A 19,647-nucleotide genomic window follows, 5' to 3' on the forward strand; every position below is an offset into this window, starting at 1 on the left:
GTTATACATATTATTGAAATTCTCTTTTAATCTGGAAAAGATTTATATCTTTCCCCATATATCCCATTGGCCATTACTCAGTCACAGAGGAGGATGGCAAATACAAGGAAACATGTGGATATCTGATCAGCTGTCACACGGCCATCGACTTCCATCCATCATCTTCAGAAAAAGCAATTTGCTTAAAGTCACTCAGCTAAACAGAGGCAAATTGGGACTAGATCCATTGATCCATTACTTCAAGTATACATGCTTTCTTGGATAGTCTATAAAGTTCCTGAACCAGATACAGAAATGCCAATATTAAAATTGCTAAGAATACTTGCAAGTTGTGCCACCTTCTCCTATAAGTCTTCAGAGACCAATTATTAATTGTGATTTCCCATCCTCTACTCTTCTTATTTTCTACCTAGAATGTGTCATCATCTAATGTGCTACATGACTGGCTTATGTATTTGGTTTGTGTGTTCCATCCCTAACCCCTCCTCAGCCATAACGGAAGAAAGTTCAATGAACAGTTGTGTTGGGATCGTTTTTTTACTTATTTGTTCAATTTTTTATATTCAAGATATAAAAGATGATCTGACACATGTGAGATAATAAATATTTGTTGAGTTAACTAATTATTTAATTACTCATCTTAATTATTGAATAAGCTACAAAACTTTCTTTATTTCAAATTTGTTTAGATAGAACCTTTCTTTTCACTAGGATAGAAGAAAAAAATTAAGTGCACCAAATAATTTCTTCTTATGCATTCACAGAATTCTGTCTTTTCCTACTCTTTCAAGGCAAAATAATAATATTTTCTTATTGTGGAAATAAAGTAAGAGCATGTCCCAGTTTGAGCCTCTTGCACTTTTCTTTCTTATTCAAACAACCCCACCTTGTGGGAATAAAGAATAAATTTGTTGAAGGCTTTAACTTCTGGCAGCATGTCACAACTGCAGATATATAAGGTATTTTGTACCTTTGACTCTTTAAAATCTTTGTCAATAGCCCTGGCCAGGTAGTTCAGTTGGTTAGAGTGTTGTCCTAATATGCCAAGGATGCAGGTTCCATACAAGAATCAACCAATGAATGCGTGAATGGGTAGAAAAACAAATTAAAGTTTCTCTCTCTCTCTTTCTCCCTACAGAAAAAAAAAAAAAAAAAAAAAAAGAAAGAAAAGAAAACCAATAATGTGCTTGTTGATTTCCAAATGGGATATCAGTGAGGGTGCTGGACACAGGCTATTCATCAACCCCACTGAGTCACAACTGAGCCACTCATTAGGTGATGTTCAAAGAGCACACTGAAGTGATTTTTTAAAAATATATTTCTTTGCCTCAGAGTTGTGCCAGAATAGTAATATTTGTTCTAGTTAGTTTTCATAGAGCAGCAGTTTTCAAGCATTTTCATCTCATGCCACACATAAACTAATTATGAAATTCTGGGATACACCAAAAAATATTATATTTTTTGTCAATTTGACAAAAAAAATAGCTATAATTTTGATTCAGTCACACCGGATGGCTATTGTTGTTTTGGCTGTTCATTTTCATTTTTTGAGAGAGTCAGGGAGAAAGAGAGACAGGAACATTGAGCTGCTTCAGTATGTGCCCTGAGCAGGGAATTGAACCAGCAAGAATATAAGGGAAAACAGGTCAGTGCCTCTGACTAAATAGCCAGGTATTGTTTTAAAAATGCTTGTGGCACAACGAGGTGCCTGCCACAACACACCACTGAAAACTGCTGTCCTAGAGGAAAACCTCAGTTCCTCATAAAATGTACCTTTTAAGGTGGTGTTATAGAGGCAACCACAGCGCGCTGCAACTAACCAAGATGGGAAGTTCTGGATTGACTCGGGCAATCACCCACAATATCCTGCGGCAGTTCTGATTGAACAGGAACTTTTGCTAAGAAATAAGATGTTACGGATTGTGTTGTACCCTAAACAGTACAAGTTCCAATGTAAGCTTAACGTATTCTAAGGAAATAGCCATTGTTCTACCCATTGCTAACCACTGTGAAAGCAAGGAGAATGCTTTCTCTGACTGATGGACTATAGTAAATGAATTATTAAAAATATAACTTTAGATTTAAATGAACTATAGCACTGTGCATTGTTCATTCAAAATTATTTTGGTTGCAAACAATTAGCTTTATTTTTTGTTTACATGCAAATGAGGAAATGCACAGAATGTTACTGTTAATTGTTGAAATCATTCTTTCTTCATAGTTTACTTTTATATTTGTATACATATTCCCCCCAAAATAAGTTTACCCAAAGTTCTTAAAATAAACTGTTCTAATTTTTCCTTCATTTATGTCATACAAAAGTAATTTTATAAAGTTCAATGTTCATTTTTAGCTTATATTTCAGAATCCCCCCTTAATTATTATAAATGTTTTGACACTGTAAGCAGTCCTTATATCTAAGTAAAATATCTTTAATTTTAAATATCCTATATATTCCACTTTAAATATCCAAACTCTTCTATTTAAGAATAATTTCACATTTCTCACTACTATAATCAGAATGTAAGTTATTATCTTTATGATTGTATTTTTCTTTACAATATCTTCTGAGTAAAGACAGGAAAAGGATTTAAACACAGACCACATTTAAACCCAGCATCCATGGCTGAGGACATATTGTGTACTGGAGCTTAGGATTTTCTAATGACCCAGTCACTTCTCCTCTCTATAAGTTCTCTGCATATCTGGAAAATAAAAATACAGATTTCTTTTGACTGCTAGTGCTTGTGGATCAAATTATGATTGTAGGGCCCATTATAGGTAAACAATTCTCTTCCTTCAGGATGGTAAATAGAGGTAAAATCCCAAGAGTAAGGGGTCTAGAGTGGATTTCCAAAACCCATCAACACTAGAGTGGGTTGTTAAAGAATTAGAACAGATAGTATATGTAAAATGTTTTGAATTAGGTTTGGCACATAGCAAGCATTATTGCTGTTATTACATTTTTACATCTAGATATATTCAAAAGTAGAACTATTTTCCTCAGCTCCCTTATCCATTTTCAGAACTTCTGCATTATTGTTACACAATTTTGTAACAAGAGATTTTGAGAAGAAAATAGCAAGGGCATACATAGGCAGGAGTAGATTTTTTTTGTATTTTTCTGAAGCTGGAAATGGGGAGAGACAGTCAGACAGAGCGCCTGACCGGGATCCACCCAGCACGCCCACCAGGGGGCGACGCTCTGCCCACCAGGGGGCGTCGCTCTGCTGCGACCAGAGTCACTCTAGCGCCTGGGGCAGAGGCCAAGGAGCCATCCCCAGCGCCCGGGCCATCTTTGCTCCAATGGAGCCTCGGCTGCGGGAGGGGAAGAGAGAGACAGAGAGGAAGGAGAGGGGTTGGGGTGGAGAAGCAAATGGGCGCTTCTCCTGTGTGCCCTGGCCGGGAATCGAACCCGGGACTTCTGCACGCCAGGCCGACGCTCTACCGCTGAGCCAACCGGCCAGGGCCAGGAGTAGATTTTAATCACAGAAACATTGCCCTTTCTCTTTCCACCCACAATTAATAAAAATATAAAATAAATTCATTAATTCTGAACTACAACAAGTTCAAAATTCTAGAAACTGAAAGACTATAATTGGATTTTTAAATTTCATGTCAAATTATAAAAATATTATAGTCTAGAGACAAAAAAAATTTAAAAACACATATCAAATGATTGCTTAAATAAATGCAAATTTGAGATTATTAGAAGATAATTTCAAAGGAAATGAATTATCAGGTTTTAGTCATAAAATGGTGTTAGTATAACATTCAAAATCCAAAAATCTCTAAGGTTTATTTAATAGGGTTGAACATTATTAATTTCATGGTGATGGTAGGCTCTTCCCCTGTGGTGAGTGAACAAACAAAGACAAAAAAGTCAATCAATATTTTGGGCTCACAATATGGGTTCTATTAATTTACTTTCATGGTACATTTTTGTTAATTTTAAAGTTCTCTTGACATGTGGCAATAAGCACACACAACTAGAAATCACTATAGAATGTCAATTGTACCATGGCTCAAATATTTGTAAGAAAAGACAAAGTGTTGTAAATTTTCTTATAAATGTACTTGATTAATAGGTTCACATCTAGTATATTCCAAAAAGCATAAGAAAGAGTTAGGCATGAAAACACAAATTGTCTAATTACTAAATCAACTTCCTCTTGACACGCATTGAATATAAATCCTCCTTTTCAAATCAGTTTTTGGCTTGATTTTGATGACTTAAAAAATGCTCTTTCATTTTCAGATTGCAATTTAAGTAGCAATGCAATTATATCAGAGTTTTAATGAAAAAATATCTCTCTAATTTCCTCATATGTAGTATGACTATAATATAATGTGACCATTGTGTTCTCTATTTGCTCAGAAATCTTCACGAGGCCTTCTCAAAGAGCATTCCAAATAATAATAATTTCTTCTAACATTCTTAACTTACTTTGCTGAAAGGCAGAATAGTGTATTAGTTGAGGACATGGAGACATGGCCTCTGGGACCCAATCACAGAAGTTCATAAGCTACTTTTATTATTACTCAGTTATTTTCTCCCCTAGCTTTAATGAGTCATAATTGACAAATATTTATTGCATGTATTTAAGGTATACAACATGATGGATATACATTGTGAATTGATTACCATAATCAAGCTAAATAACATATCCATTACCTCATGTATTTACCGTGCGTGAGTGTGTGTGTGTGTGTGTGTGTGTGTGTGTGTGTGTGTGTGTGTTAAGAACACTAAAGATCTACTTTCTGCAAATTTCAGTGGGGAAAGAAATTTCGACTCTTGATGAGCAGAGTTTCAAAGACTACTTTTAACCCATTATTCTACTGTTTGGTGATAATATCTATGGATATCTCTCCTTCTCGGGCACTATCTTTTCTCTCTTCCAACTATGATGTTAAAATGGCACATGGCCAAGAGCTTACAAGACTATCTCAGTTTCCTTGGACTCATCCTTCAATGTCTCTGGCTAGAGATTGATTAGAGACTCCTCTTCCAGATGGTACCATAGGAATAGACACAGGTATCAAACCCTTAAGTCTTGCCAGAGATGAGATAAAATTGAAGGAAGGTGCTTTTTTCTAAAGTTGAGAAACTCAGTTTTCCAAGGCTTGAAATGAATGAAGACAAGGCAGTGCATGGAAAACAGGGAAGCATCTAACGAGAAAGACAATCTCCACCCCGTGCTCCTCTCTCCATGGAGAGTGTCCAGCAAAGACAATGTTGGCCTGGTCCACCAGTTCTTTCACTGCAAGGAATAAAAGCTACATAAGTTTTGTCTCCTTAACTGAATCTTTGGAGATTCAGGAAAGTTACTAGTATCAATGTTCTTTATATATAGTTAGGTAGTCTTCAACAAATATAATCAGTATAATCAGTAAGGAAAGTAGCAATCACATGACAATATCCTGGAAGAAAATCAAGGGCCTTGTTTAACAATAACAACAAAATGTCAGAAAAATGTCATCTGTAAAAAACAAAAATCCAAACAGGTACTTTACTACACACTATCTCTGGGTTTTCTGATTTCATTACAGCTTTACTTGTACTTATGTTTACCAGTATTAGCTCTCACATCCGAAATCTCACTGTGTTGTTTTTGTATCTTTTATTTGTCATTCATGATGATAGTTGTATTTGGGTATGTGTTATTTCTCCCAAGTTCTTTCAACCACTGTATTCTTTGTTGTTCTTATGATTGGCACACCTAAAATAGTGGAATCAGGTGTATTGGACGCACACACATATATATAATATTAATATATATAATATTAGCTTTTTCATGTTATTTTAGCCTTTGAGTTTCTTCAAGAAAAGCATATAACATAAATATTAAGAATGAACACTAGTCTCGGTGTTTAAATATTCATTTTCAGTTTTTAGATTGGGTAAATTACTCAATTTCTCTAAACTTTAATTTCTTCATCTTTAAAGTGAAATTAACAGATATTTATTTTACAGGGTTATAAAAATTAAATGAAATAATATTAAAATATTATTGAAAAGGAAGTTTTAAGTATTATTATCATTAATTAAGTTCAATTTAGACCTACTGTTAATAACTTCTCTAAAGGTAAAATTATATTATAGAGACTAAAATAGAGATTAATTAGAACATTAATTATAATTGGCAGGATTTTAGTTCTTTTTTAAAAAAAATTTTGAGATATGAAAGGTGATATCTTTATCTTCTGGATTGAAACACACTACACACTAAAAGGAGGGAAAAAACGGCCCAATAGGTATGCACCAACAATTTATTAACTAAGTATTTTGAATTTCAAAGCATTTCTTCCTCACAGCTACCAGGTTATTAACCAAACACTTGGCTAGCATGTATTAATTCTATTTCAATTATGAGATATTATCTATAACTGGCAAAAAAAGTATCTTCCACAGTAGCAGAGTCAGCTTCACTAGCCTGATGCTAATCCCAGAAAAGCCAAATGAATAATGAATTTACTCTGAGCAACTTTCCAAATTTTTTGCAGCAAGCTCTGTAATTTGCTTACCAATGTAATGTGCTACCAATAATTGGACTGGTTTAAATTCTGTTAGTGCAGCATCTGCTGATACCATTTCTTCCTCCTAATTATAATTATTAGAGCTCCTTTTGACTTTGTCAATTTCCAATTCCAATGCATTGGTTGTTCAAAGCTGTTTGAGTAATTATGATTATTGTCCTCCAATCATTGATTAATTCTCCCAAGAATAAATTGAGAGAGGCTAGTGCTTCAAAATAAAAACTGAGAGAGATTTAAGACAGAAAGTGAGGGTGTGTGTAGGTATGCAGAGACATGTATGTATACACACACCCATGTACATATAACATATACTTAACTTAAAAACACATATATACACACACATGCACACCCATATACACATATATTAACAACTGAAAACCTTGATTTACAATATTTATGTACTACATCAGCTTCTTCCTATGAAATGAGGATGCCAACCTAAACACTACAATTTCATTTTGTTTTCCAAAAATATTATAGTTATTTATTACTTAAACTTAATGTTGAAGGTATGTTGTCCTTTTGTTTGTATTGCTATATGTCTGTCTTAGGGAGAAGTTGTCTGTTTTCTATTTATTCTAAGTTAATTGAGCAGTCATTAAAGCAAAAGACTTAATTATTTTGGGATCAGCCTAGTCATTTGCTTGTAGAACAGCCATAATCTGGCCTCAGCCACAAGAGTTGAACTCCTACAGTGTGTCTTGATGGACTCATATCAATCAATAATGACATGAATTATTGCTAATGTAATGTGATTGGAGAGTCAATGTGTTAAATTGTAAGTAAACTTGCTATGCTTCAAAATGATTTTCTCATAATGATCATATGTAGACCAGTTTTATTCATGAATGATATCTGGGTAGAACCATCTCATTGGAAGACCTCTAGCTTAAGATTGTTTAATGTAGCGAATGCAGGATTTTAAGCCCCACCAAAACAATCAGAAATCCTTTCCTAATGGTGCATTACTAATTTCCCGAACTCTGAAACTCAGCACCCACCTATGTATTGTGAAGGTAATAAAACCTCTCTTATAAAAGTTGTTATGAAGAATAGCGTTGGAATATGAGGGATGCCCAGCAGAGAGTTCCCAGCAGAGACAAAGTGCCAAAGAAATTGGTAATTTTTCAGATGCTGAGTTGAAACTTAGAAAACTATACAAAATCTAATGAAATAAATGTTACATATTGCAGGGAAAATAATAAAGCCTTCAAGAGAATTACAGTAAGTACATAAAGATTTTGAAGATGGCTTTACTGGCTTCATTCCTAAATATCCCAAAAGTTGAATACATAAAATAAATTGACTATATAAAGTATGTTCCACCATATGCACCTGACGTTTTCCACCTTTTTGTTTTGTAATTAGCTACATGTCAGAAACCTCAATCTCACCTTAAATTCAGTTTCTCACTAATAAAAATTACACTTATAAATCTTTAATAAGCACTTGCTATATGCTAAGTGTATTACATGCACTAGCTCAGTTATCACTTATGGCAAATCTATGTGATAGTTATAATCATAACAGCCATTTAAAAATAATTTAATAGAGGGTAAGAGTAGGTAAATAATTAACATACATTCATAAATTAGTAGAACTAGTAATAGAATAAAAAATATCTGACTCTAAAGTGTAAAGATAGCAAAGAACCAACAGAGGTGAAAATGAAGACACCATTTACCTGACATTGAGATGGACTCAACATAACTACAGGCCCATAACAATGGCCTGATTTGGATCAAACTTAGAGACTAGTTCTTAGGAAGGTTCTGATTAACAATAAATAAATAAAAGGGAAGGCTCTGGAAGCAACAAATTAAATTTGTTTAGTACTTAAGACATGCATAAGGAATGATAAGGCAATAAAGCTATAATTTTAGGTTGCATTTGGAACAAGAGGGGTCTTATGCAAGAAATATGAACTGTTATGTATAGTCAAATTAAGTGGTGGCATCTGTACTGTGATCTTTGTTGGTTCTTTGCTATTTGTATTGGTTCTTATAATCAAGAATTAAGTGGTTGGTCTGATGGTTGAATATTATATAAACAAAGTAAGATTAGCACTGCCTCATGTGGATTAAATACAGTAAGACTGTAAAAATTAGAAAGTTTAGACCTGTGATCATATCAATGTGGTCAAGGAGAAAAGAAATTTTCACAGAAAGCAATGAAGCCAAGATCACTAAGGCAAGTACAACATAGTTGTGAGTGAGGAAATTCAAGTTCATATGATACTGTCACCCCTTCCATTTCTATTCTTATGGTAGACATCATATATTAATCATGACTATTATTTTTTCCATAGAGCTTGAAGAGGCTTCAATTTTTTGTGAAATCTAATGAAACAGGCAGCCACTATAAACTGATATGGGTTAATTTGAGTGAAATCTAGTGGTTATCTTAAGTAGGACCATTTAATTTTTTTTCTTCTTTTCCAAGTGAGAGTAGGGGAGCTGAAGAGACAGACTCCTGTATGTACTTCCACTAGGATCCATCCTGGCATCCTTCCTACCTGGAGGATGCTCCCTTGCTTGGCAACCAAGCTACTTTTAGCACCTGAAGTAGAAGCTAAGGAACCATCCTCAAAGCCCAAGTCCAACTTGCTTGAACCAGTTGAGCCTTGGCTGTGGAAGGGCAGGGTAGAGGAGGAGAAGGAAGGAGTAGGGAAGCAGATGGCTGCTTCTTCTGTGTGCCCTGACTGGGAATCAAACCCAGGTCAGGGCACATAGCCATCCAAACAGCTGCCAACGCTCTGCCACTGAGCCAACCAGCCAGGACCTATATTAAGTTTTATACCAATTCTTATCTATATGTAAATAGAACAATTCAGCATAGTAAAGTAATTTCCCTGGGAAATTTAAGATATTTTCTCTTCTCTCTTAAAGTGTAATAGCATTGGGGTAAAAAAAACTTGGTCCTTTTATTTGTTCTGTGTGTGTATGTGTATGTGTCTGTGTTTGCCATATTTTTTTTAATTTATTAATTTTAATGCAGTGACATTGATAAATCAGGGTACATATGTTCAGAGAAAACATCTCTAGATTATTTTGACATTTGATTATGTTGCATACCCCTCACCCAAAGTCAAATTGTCTCTTTTATGGCATTTCCTCACTGGAAGAAGAATGGATATCTGACAGCTCCATATTCTCAGTGGATGGGGTCCTGTTAGGCTCAATCTTAATGTGCAACCTTGTTCTTGTATCTGATCCTCCTAGACCTATCTGTACCTAAGCACATTTGGGGTTTTCACATCCAGTCTCCAGGCATGCTAAGCATGGTATGTTTCTATAAATCCAGACCAGTTTATGTTTGAGCTCTTCAAGTCCCTTCATGTAATTGATTATGTCAACAAAGTTATATAACCCATTGTTTAGATTTGAGGAGAGAGGTGCAAATCTTTCACATGTTATCCAATCCAGTATAACCAGTAATCAAGCTCACAGATTGTTCGATTAGACTCAGTATTTGTAACAGACTCTTATCACCTAGCCCTATGAAACAGAAGAATGATTGGAACCCCAAGCCAAACTTCCAACAAAAAGCATAAACTTCTAATATTTGTATACTATTTTTATGAGAATCTAAAGAAAAAGAAAAAATATAAAACAGAAGCAAAAATAAAAACTGTTACCCATAATTTTGACAGTATAGGTATTAAATTCTGGGAAAAGCACATGTGAATAGCTGTAAATATCTTTGCCAAATTTCTCTTAAAAAATCAGTTGGAGCACACAAAAATCGAACAGTATCATTAATGTAAGGTCAGGGCATATGAGTACACACAGTGCACTGGTGAGACAGTAGGTCTACCAACTTTACACAGTTAATTGGTCCTAAAAACAGTGAACAAAATTTTCTGTAGCCCATAGCTCTCATGCTAAACTGTCCAAGTAGAGATTTCTCTCAAGTGACCACAGAATCTAGATTAGTTACAACCTCAGGGTAAGAATTTGAACCAAAAGTAACTCAACTTTTATACTGTCTGTATTCAGTGCCAGAAAAAAAAAAAAGTCTAATACTGAATTTCCCTGCTGAAGGAGGGTAAAAGAGAGAATCTGGTTATTTTTTTAATTACTTTTTAAATTAACTAATTAAAGATAAAATCTGCAAACTAAGAGGAAGTCCTGCCTCCTAAGTGGAATATAACTATAAAATCAGCTATTTTGAAGACAATAGTGTTTCATTGCATAAAAGTTTATTGTCTAACTGATGCACATTAATGTTTTGGAGCAAGATCACCTGCATTTATCATGCGATGTTCAATATGTAATATAAAGGTACATGGCTAACAAGGGCCCCACAAACTGATGTTTTGAAACAGTTCAATTGATTTTAATAGATGAAACATTTCTACTATTGTAGGTCACTGTATAAATCTCAAAGTTCTTTAGAACAATTATTTTTGTTCAGGCTATATTCCCTTTTGTTTGTCACTTGGAAAAGCTAACACACTCTAATTTTATAAAAGAAGATAGTATATAAATCTTGTTAAATTAAAATTAACTGGATATTTTAAGTAATTAATGTTTAACCTGGGACTTCCACACTCTGGGCGACACTCTACCGCTGAGCCAACCATCTAGGGCCTTTTTCTTTTTCTTTTTTTTTTTTTTTTTTAAATAAATTTTTATTAATGGTAATGGGATGACATTAACACATCAGGGTACATATATTCAAAGAAAACATGTCTAGGTTATTTTGTCATTAAATTATGTTGCATACCCCTCGCCCAAAGTCAGATTGTCCTTCGCCACCCTCTATCTAGTTCTCTGTGCCCCTCCCCCTCCCCCTAACTCTCCCCCTGTCCTCCCTCCCCCCACCCCTGGTAACCACCACACTCTTGTCCATGTCTCTTAGTCTCATTTTTATGTTCCACCAATGTATGGAATCATGTAGTTCTTGTTTTTTTCTGATTTACTTATTTCACTCCTTATAATGTTATCAAGATCCCACCATTTTGCTGTAAATGATCTGATGTCATCGTTTCTTATGGCTGAGTAGTATTCCATAGTGTATATGTGCCACATCTTCTTTATCCAGTCTTCTATTGAAGGGCTTTTTGGTTGTTTCCATGTCTTGGCCACTGTGAACAGTGCTGCAATGAACATGGGGCTACATGTGTCTTCACGTATCAATGTTTCTGAGGTTTTGGGGTATATACCCAGTAGAGGGATTGCTGGGTCATAAGGTAGTTCTATTTGCAGTTTTTTGAGGAACCACCATACTTTCCTCCATAATGGTTGTACTACTTTACAGTCCCACCAACAGTGAATGAGGGTTCCTTTTTCTCCACAGCCTCTCCAACATTTGCTATTACCCGTCTTGTTGATCATAGCTAATCTAACAGGGGTGAGGTGGTATCTCATTGTAGTTTTGATTTGCATTTCCCTAATAACTAATGAAGCTGAGCATCTTTTCATATAGCTGTTGGCCATTTGTATCTCTTCCTGGGAGAAGTGTCTATTCATGTCTTCTTCCCATTTTTTTATTGGATTGTTTGTTTGTTTCTTGTTGAGTTTTATGAGTTCTTTGTAAATTTTGGAAATTAGGCCCTTATCTGAGCTGTTGTTTGAAAATATCATTTCCCATTTAGTTGGCTGTCTGTTTATTTTTATATCAGTTTCTCTTGCTGAGCAAAAACTTTTTATTCTGATGTAGTCCCATTCATTTATCTTTGCCTTCACTTCTCTTGCCATTGGAGTCAAGTTCATAAAATGTTCTTTAAAACCCAGGTCCATGAGTTTAGTACCTATGTCTTCTTCTATGTACTTTATTGTTTCAGGTCTTATATTTAGGTCTTTGATCCATTTTGAATTAATTTTAGTACACGGGGACAGGCTGTAGTCGAGTTTCATTCTTTTGCATGTGGCTTTCCAGTTTTCCCAACACCATTTGTTGAAGAGGCTTTCTTTTCTCCATTGTGTGTTGTTGGCCCCTTTATCAAAGATTATTTGACCATATATATGTGGTTTTATTTCTGGGCTTTCTATTCTGTTCCATTGGTCTGAGTGTCTATTTTTCTGCCAATACCATGCTGTTTTGATTATTGTGGCCCTATAATATAGTTTAAAGTCAGGTATTGTAATGCCCCCAGCTTCATTCTTTTTCTTTAGGATTGTTTTGGCTATTCGGGGTTTTTTATAGTTCCATATAAATCTGATGATTTTTTGTTCCATTTCTTTAAAAAATCTCATAGGAATTTTGATGGGAATTGCATTAAATTTGTATATTGCTTTGGGTAATATGGCCATTTTGATTATATTTATTCTTCCTATCCAAGAACAAGGAATATTTTTCCATCTCATTGTATCTTTTTCGATTTCCCTTAACAATGCTTTGTAATTTTCATTATATAGCTCCTTTACATTCTTTGTTATGTTTATTCCTAGGTATTTTATTTTTTTTGTTGCAATCGTGAAGGGGATTATTTTTTTGAGTTCGTTTTCTAATATTTCATTGTTGGCATAGAGAAAGGCTATGGACTTCTGTATGTTAATTTTGTATCCTGCGACCTTACTGTATTGGTTTATTGTTTCTAATAATCTTTTTGTGGAGTCCTTCGGGTTTTCGATGTATAGGATCATATCATCAGCAAAAAGTGATACCTTTACTTCTTCTTTTCCAATATGGATGCCTTTTATTTCTTTGTCTTGTCTGATTGCTCTGGCCAGAACTTCTAGCACCACGTTAAATAAGAGTGGAGAGAGTGGACAACCCTGTCTTGTTCCTGATTTAAGGGGGAAAGCCTTCAGTTTAGTGCCATTTAATATGATGTTAGCTGATGGTTTATCATATATGGCCTTTATCATGTTGAGATATTTTCCTTCTATACCCATTTTGTTGAGAGTCTTAAACATAAAATTGTGTTGTATTTTATCAAAAGCCTTTTCTGCATCTATTGATAAGATCATGTGGTTTTTGTTCTTTGTTTTGTTGATATGGTGTATTACGTTAACCGTTTTGCGTATGTTGAACCATCCTTGAGATTCTGGGATGAATCCCACTTGATCATGATGTATTATTTTTTTAATATGTTGTTGTATTCGGTTTGCCAGTATTTTGTTTAGAATTTTAGCATCTGTATTCATTAGAGATATTGGTCTGTAGTTTTCTTTCTTTGTGCCATCCTTGCCAGGTTTTGGTATGAGGGTTATGTTGGCCTCATAAAATGTGTTCGGAAGTATTGCTTCTTCTTCAATTTTTTGGAAGACTTTGAGTAGAATAGGAACCAAGTCTTCTTTGAATGTTTGATAGAATTCACTAGTATAACCGTCTGGGCCTGGACTTTTATTTTTGGGGAGGTTTTTAATAGTTTTTTCTATTTCCTCCCTGCTGATTGGTCTGTTTAGGCTTTCTGCTTCTTCATGACTCAGTCTAGGAAGGTTGTATTGTTCTAGGAATTTATCCATTTCTTCTAGATTGTTGTATTTGGTGGCATATAATTTTTCATAGTATTCTACAATAATTCTTTGTATATCTATGATGTCTGTGGTGATCTCTCCTCTTTCATTTTGGATTTTATTTATTTGAGTCCTGTGCCTTTTTTCCTTGGTGAGTCTTGCCAAGGGTTTGTCAATTTTGTTGACCTTTTCAAAGAACCAGCTCCTTGTTTTATTGATTTTTTCTATAGTTTTTCTGTTCTCTATTTCATTTATTTCTGCTCTGATTTTTATTATCTCCTTTCTTCGGCTGGTTTTGGGTTGTCTTTGTTCTTCTTTTTCTAGTTCCTTAAGGTATGAAGTTAAGTGGTTTACTTCGGCTCTCTCTTGTTTGTTCATATAGGCCTGAAGTGATATGAACTTTCCTCTTATTACTGCTTTTGCTGCATCCCAGAGATTCTGATATGTCGTATTTTCATTTTCATTTGTCTGTATGTATCTTTTGATCTCTGTGCTTATTTCTTCTTTGACCCATTCATTTTTTAGAAGTATGTTGTTTAGTTTCCACATTTTTGTGGGTTTTTCCCCCTCTTTTTTGCAGTTGAATTCTAGTTTCAAGGCTTTATGATCAGAAAATATGCTTGGTACAATTTCAATTTTTCTAAATTTGCTGATATTGTCTTTGTGGCTCAACATATGGTCAATTCTTGAGAATGTTCCATGTACACTAGAGAAAAATGTATACTCTGTCGCTTTGGGATGAAGTGTCCTGTAGATGTCTATCATATCCAGGTGTTCTAGTATTTCGTTCAAGTCCACTATATCTTTATTGATTCTCTGTTTGGATGACCGATCTAGAGCCGTCAGCGGAGTATTGAGGTCTCCAAGTATGATTGTATTTTTGTTAGTTTTTGTTTTAAGGTCAATAAGTAGCTGTCTTATATATTTTGGTGCTCCTTGGTTTGGTGCATATATATTAAGGATTGTTATGTCTTCTTGATTCAGTGTCCCCTTAATCATTATGAAGTGACCATTTTTGTCTCTGAGTACTTTTTCTGTCTTGTAGTCAGCATTATCAGATATGAGTATTGCTACACCTGCTTTTTTTTGGGTGTTGTTTGCTTGGAGTATTGTTTTCCAGCCTTTCACTTTGAATTTGTTTTTATCCTTGTTGCTTAGATGTGTTTCTTGTAGGCAGCATATAGTTGGATTTTCTTTTTTAATCCATTCTGCTACTCTGTGTCTTTTTATTGGTAAGTTTAATCCATTTACATTTAGTGTAATTATTGACACTTGTGGGTTCCCTACTGCCATTTTATAAATTGCTTTCTGTTAGTTTTGTATCTAGTTTGATTCTTCTCTTTTGTTTTTCTATCATTTGTTTCTGTTTGTTTGTGTTCCATACTTCTTTCCTCTGTTGCTACCTTTTTTAAGTCATGTGTTTTTGTGGTGGTTTTTTCTAGGGTGGTTACCATTAAGTAATGAAAAGGGTACCTACCATATTCATTGTAGTACCCTATCTTATAAGTATTTCTGCACTTCATCGTCCTTTGCTACTGTTAATCTCCATTCTCTCCCCCCTTTTTTTTTTCCTTTGTTGTCACAGTTTAAGTTTGGTTTTATTGTGTTCTTGGTGGAGCTGTTACTTGTGGTGTTGTTTTCTTTTGTTCTTTGAATCTGGTTGGAAAACCCCCTTTAGTATTTCCTGGAGTGGGGGCTTTCTCATGATAAATTCTCTCATCTTTTCTGTATTTGTGAATGTTTTTATATCTCCTTCATACTTGAAGGATAGCTTTGATGGGTATAGTATTCTTGGCTGAAAGTTCCTCTCTTTCAGGGCTTTAAATATTAGGGTCCACTCTCTTCTAGCTTGTAGAGTTTCTGCTGAGAAATCTGATGATAATCTAATAGGCCTTCCTTTATATGTTGTACTCTTCTTTTCCCTGGCTGCCTTGAGAATTTTTTCTTTGTCATTGGTTTGTGTCATCTTTATTATGATGTGCCTTGGAGTGGGTTTGTTGGGGTTAAGAAAACTCGGTGTTCTGTTTGCTTCTTGAATTTGAGGCTTTAGTTCTTTCCACAGGCTTGGGAAGTTCTCGTCTATTATTTGTTTGAGTATATTCTCCATTCCATTTTCTTTCTCTTCTCCCTCTGATATACCTATTATTCTTATGTTATTCTTTCTGATGGAGTCAGATAATTCCTGTAGGGCTTTCTCGTTTTTTATTATTTTTGAGTCTCTTTCTTCTTCTCTCTGTTGTGCCTCAAGTTGTTTGTCTTCTATTTCACTAATCCTATCTTCAATCTGGGTTGTTCTGCTAGCTAAGCTTGTTACCTCGTTTTTCAGTTCGTGAATTGAGTTTTTCATTTCTGTTTGATTTGTTTTTATAGTTTCAATTTCCTTGGTAATATATTCTTTGTGTTCATTGAGTTGTTTTCTGATCTCCCTATATTGCCTTTCCGTGTTTTCTTGTATATCTCTGAGTATTTTTAAGATTTCTATTTTAAATTCTCTGTCATTTAGCTCCAAGGCTTCCAATATGTTAAGTCTTTTCTGCATAGATTTTTCCACATCTATTTGTGTTACCTCTCTTTCTTTTGTATCCATAATATTCGATTTCCTCTTTCTTATTGGCATCTGAGGGTGGTCTTGTTGGTAGCACTAATTAGAATTAATAAAGAGTAAAAAGTAAAAAACAAAAAAAAAAAACACAAAAAAAAAACAAAAAAAAAAACAACAACAAAAAAAAAACAAAGGGTAAAACACCCCACAAAAAAAAGCAGTAATAATTTATTATTTCCCCCCTTTTTTTTTTCTTTGTTCTCCTTCCCTCCTCTCCCCTCCTCAGGGAAATATCGTGCCTATAATGGAGGGCCTGGTTTGCGGTGAAGAGTTCAAGGGGGCAAAAAATAAAAAAATAAATAAAAAAAATAAAATAAAATAAAAAAAAAAAAAGGAAGAAAATCTTAGACAAGCATAAGTTGATCTGCCTGCGGGTGACAGTCAACCAAGAGATATAATGAGAGGGACAAGAGGGAACCAGAAAAAAGGACAAAAAAAGGAATAATCAAGAAGAAAAAATAAAAATAATAAGTAAAAATACGTTGTATTAAGTGGAGCAAAGACCAAATACAATGGAGACCTTGGGTTGGGAGGACCCAAAATGCCACAAAAACAAACCAACCAGAAAAAAACAAAAACAAAACCGAAAAAGAAAAACAAAGCCAAAAAAAACCTTGAGTCCCAAATTAACTAATTTGTTCGTGATTGAGGATTAAATGGGAGGAAAGTAAAACGAGAAAAGAAAAAACGAATAGAAAGGAAAAAATAAGAAAAAGAGAAAAACGAAGGAAGAAATAAAAAAGGAAGAGAAAAAGACAAAATAAGGCAAAAAAAAACAAAAGAGGAGAGAGTGAGAATTAAGTGTCCTGGAGTATAACCCCAAAGGAGGGTGAGGATGAAGAAGAGAAATAAAATGTAACACTTATGGGTAGTGTAGTTCAAGAAAAGGGAAGCATAAGATGGGCAGAGAATAGAAGGACTGAGGTGGAGGAAATAAAGGCAATAAGATAGAAGGAACAAACAACAACAACAACAAAAAAAAAAAAACAAAAAAAAAACAAAAAACAAAACCAACAAACAGTGGAACAAGCTGCAAAGTCTGTGGATTTTTCCTGATTTTGAGATGTCAACCTCTTCCTCCTTCTCCTCTCTCCCTCTTCCCGGTCGGCGACTCTGCACCCCAGGCCCTGCCCCTGCGCCACACCCAGGCAGGGACTTGCAGTTGATGGGGTTCTATGGCAATGTCACACAATTGGCTTTAGTCTTGTTGGTAGTCAAGGCCTGCCAGCGTCTGCAGGGTCTAACGACGAGAGAGTTCGCCTTCGTGGATTCTCTCTCCCAGTCCCCCCCTCCCGAACCAGCAGCCTGGCGATCCAGCCACAAGGCTGCCACTGCTTCTGCCTGGGGAGTAAGAGACTCAAAGAGCTGGGAAATCCCCACTCTATCCCCACTCAGTGCAAGGCTCTGGGAAGGGCTCTGACAGTCAGGGCCTCCAGTGTAATCAGGCGGGGGTGGGAGTCAATTGTTGTCAAGGTGATTGTTCAGCGCCTAGCATTCCGTTGGACCTCTCAACCCAGGCTTTCCACTCTTTGTAGCCTGTTTTGGCTGGTAAGAAGAGGCACTAGTCTCTGCTTGCGACTAGTGTGGTATAGATCTTATTATCTGCCAAGTCCTTCTTGTTAGCATTTATCCCTGAATATGGAGGCTCTATCAATCAGAAGTTGCCCCCGCCCCTTTAGCGAGAGGCATCAAAAAATATCACGCCTCTTGTCTTGGGTCGGTGAACTGAGAGAGATCTTATCAATTAGAACCGAGGGTGCGCAGATTTCACGGGTTAAGTTAATTTTAGTAATTGGGTCGCAGCTGTGCTCCCGAAGGTATTTCAGGCTGCCTGCGCGCGCCCCTCCCCCAATGCTTGATTGTTAGCTTGAATGGCTGGGTGAGGTGCCCCGCCCGCGGAGAGAATCTCCCAAGTAGGGAATACCGCCCTGGGGCCTCTCCCGCTCCCCGTGCGCGGGCCGCTGGGAACTTTAGCGGTGCTCGGTCTGCAATGCTCGGTCTGCAACCAGACCGGGAGCGCGCCAGCGGCTGCTTGCCGCTCGCCCTGCAACCGACCCGGGCGCTGCTCGCGGCGGCTGGTGGCGGCGGCCGGCGGCGGCGGCAGGCAGCGGCGGCGGCTTCCGAGTGCGGGATGACTTACCACAGGCGCACTTTCTCGCGGCTTGAATGAACGTCCCTGCGGTAGCTTCCTCCACACCCTCGTCTCTCAGATTCGAGTGATAACAGTCCTTTTGCTTTCAGTTTGCTCCGAAGATAAATTTTCCTGTTTCTAGTTGATAAATTTGTTGTGATTTTGGGGAGATCTGTCGGACGCGCTGCTCACGGCGCCATTTCCGTGACGTCACTCCTCTTTCTTTTTCAATAAATATTTATTTAGTGATTACAGTTTGCTAGGCCACTCTTTTAGATCATGGAAATACAGCTACAAACAAAACAGACCACACTCTAACTTCAGAGAACTCACATTCTAGATAGTGAACACAATATTTAAGTAATTTATTTAAAGTGAGTTAGGTAGTGATATATGTTAAAAAAAAAAAGAAGAAGCATAAAAGCAGAAATGTGGACACAGTTGAGGGTAAAGAGCAGTTCAATATTTATATAATATAAGTAGATAAAGTATTTCAATTAGGCTTCTGTTACATCTCACTACAAGTATTTCATTACAAGCCCAATATAATGTGGGTTTATCATCCTATTAATTTTATTTATTACCTTTTTCATTTTAATCTTCTACAGTGCCCTCATATTGCCAGTGAAAGAGTCTATCCTACAAGATTATAGCATGATCTTATTTTGTACCATTTATTCTACTTTTTAAATGTTTTCTTTTTATTTAATTTTTAATCCTGCAAGTATACTTAAATCTTTATATAATATTAGGTTGCTTCAAAAACTCAAATTCCTACTCTTCATTTGAAGCAATAATAGTTTGCAGTAGTTTTTGCAATAACTGCGGCAGCTTTATTAGCTTTTGCTATGATACTGCTGCATCAAAAACAACCCCCAAATCTCAGTGGCTCACAACAATAAACATTTTTTTTAATTTATTTTTTTTAATAAATAAATTTTTATTTTAATGAGGTGACATCAATAAAT

The sequence above is a fragment of the Saccopteryx leptura genome, chromosome 1 (assembly GCF_036850995.1).
Source record: "Saccopteryx leptura isolate mSacLep1 chromosome 1, mSacLep1_pri_phased_curated, whole genome shotgun sequence".
Taxonomy (NCBI): domain Eukaryota; kingdom Metazoa; phylum Chordata; class Mammalia; order Chiroptera; family Emballonuridae; genus Saccopteryx; species Saccopteryx leptura.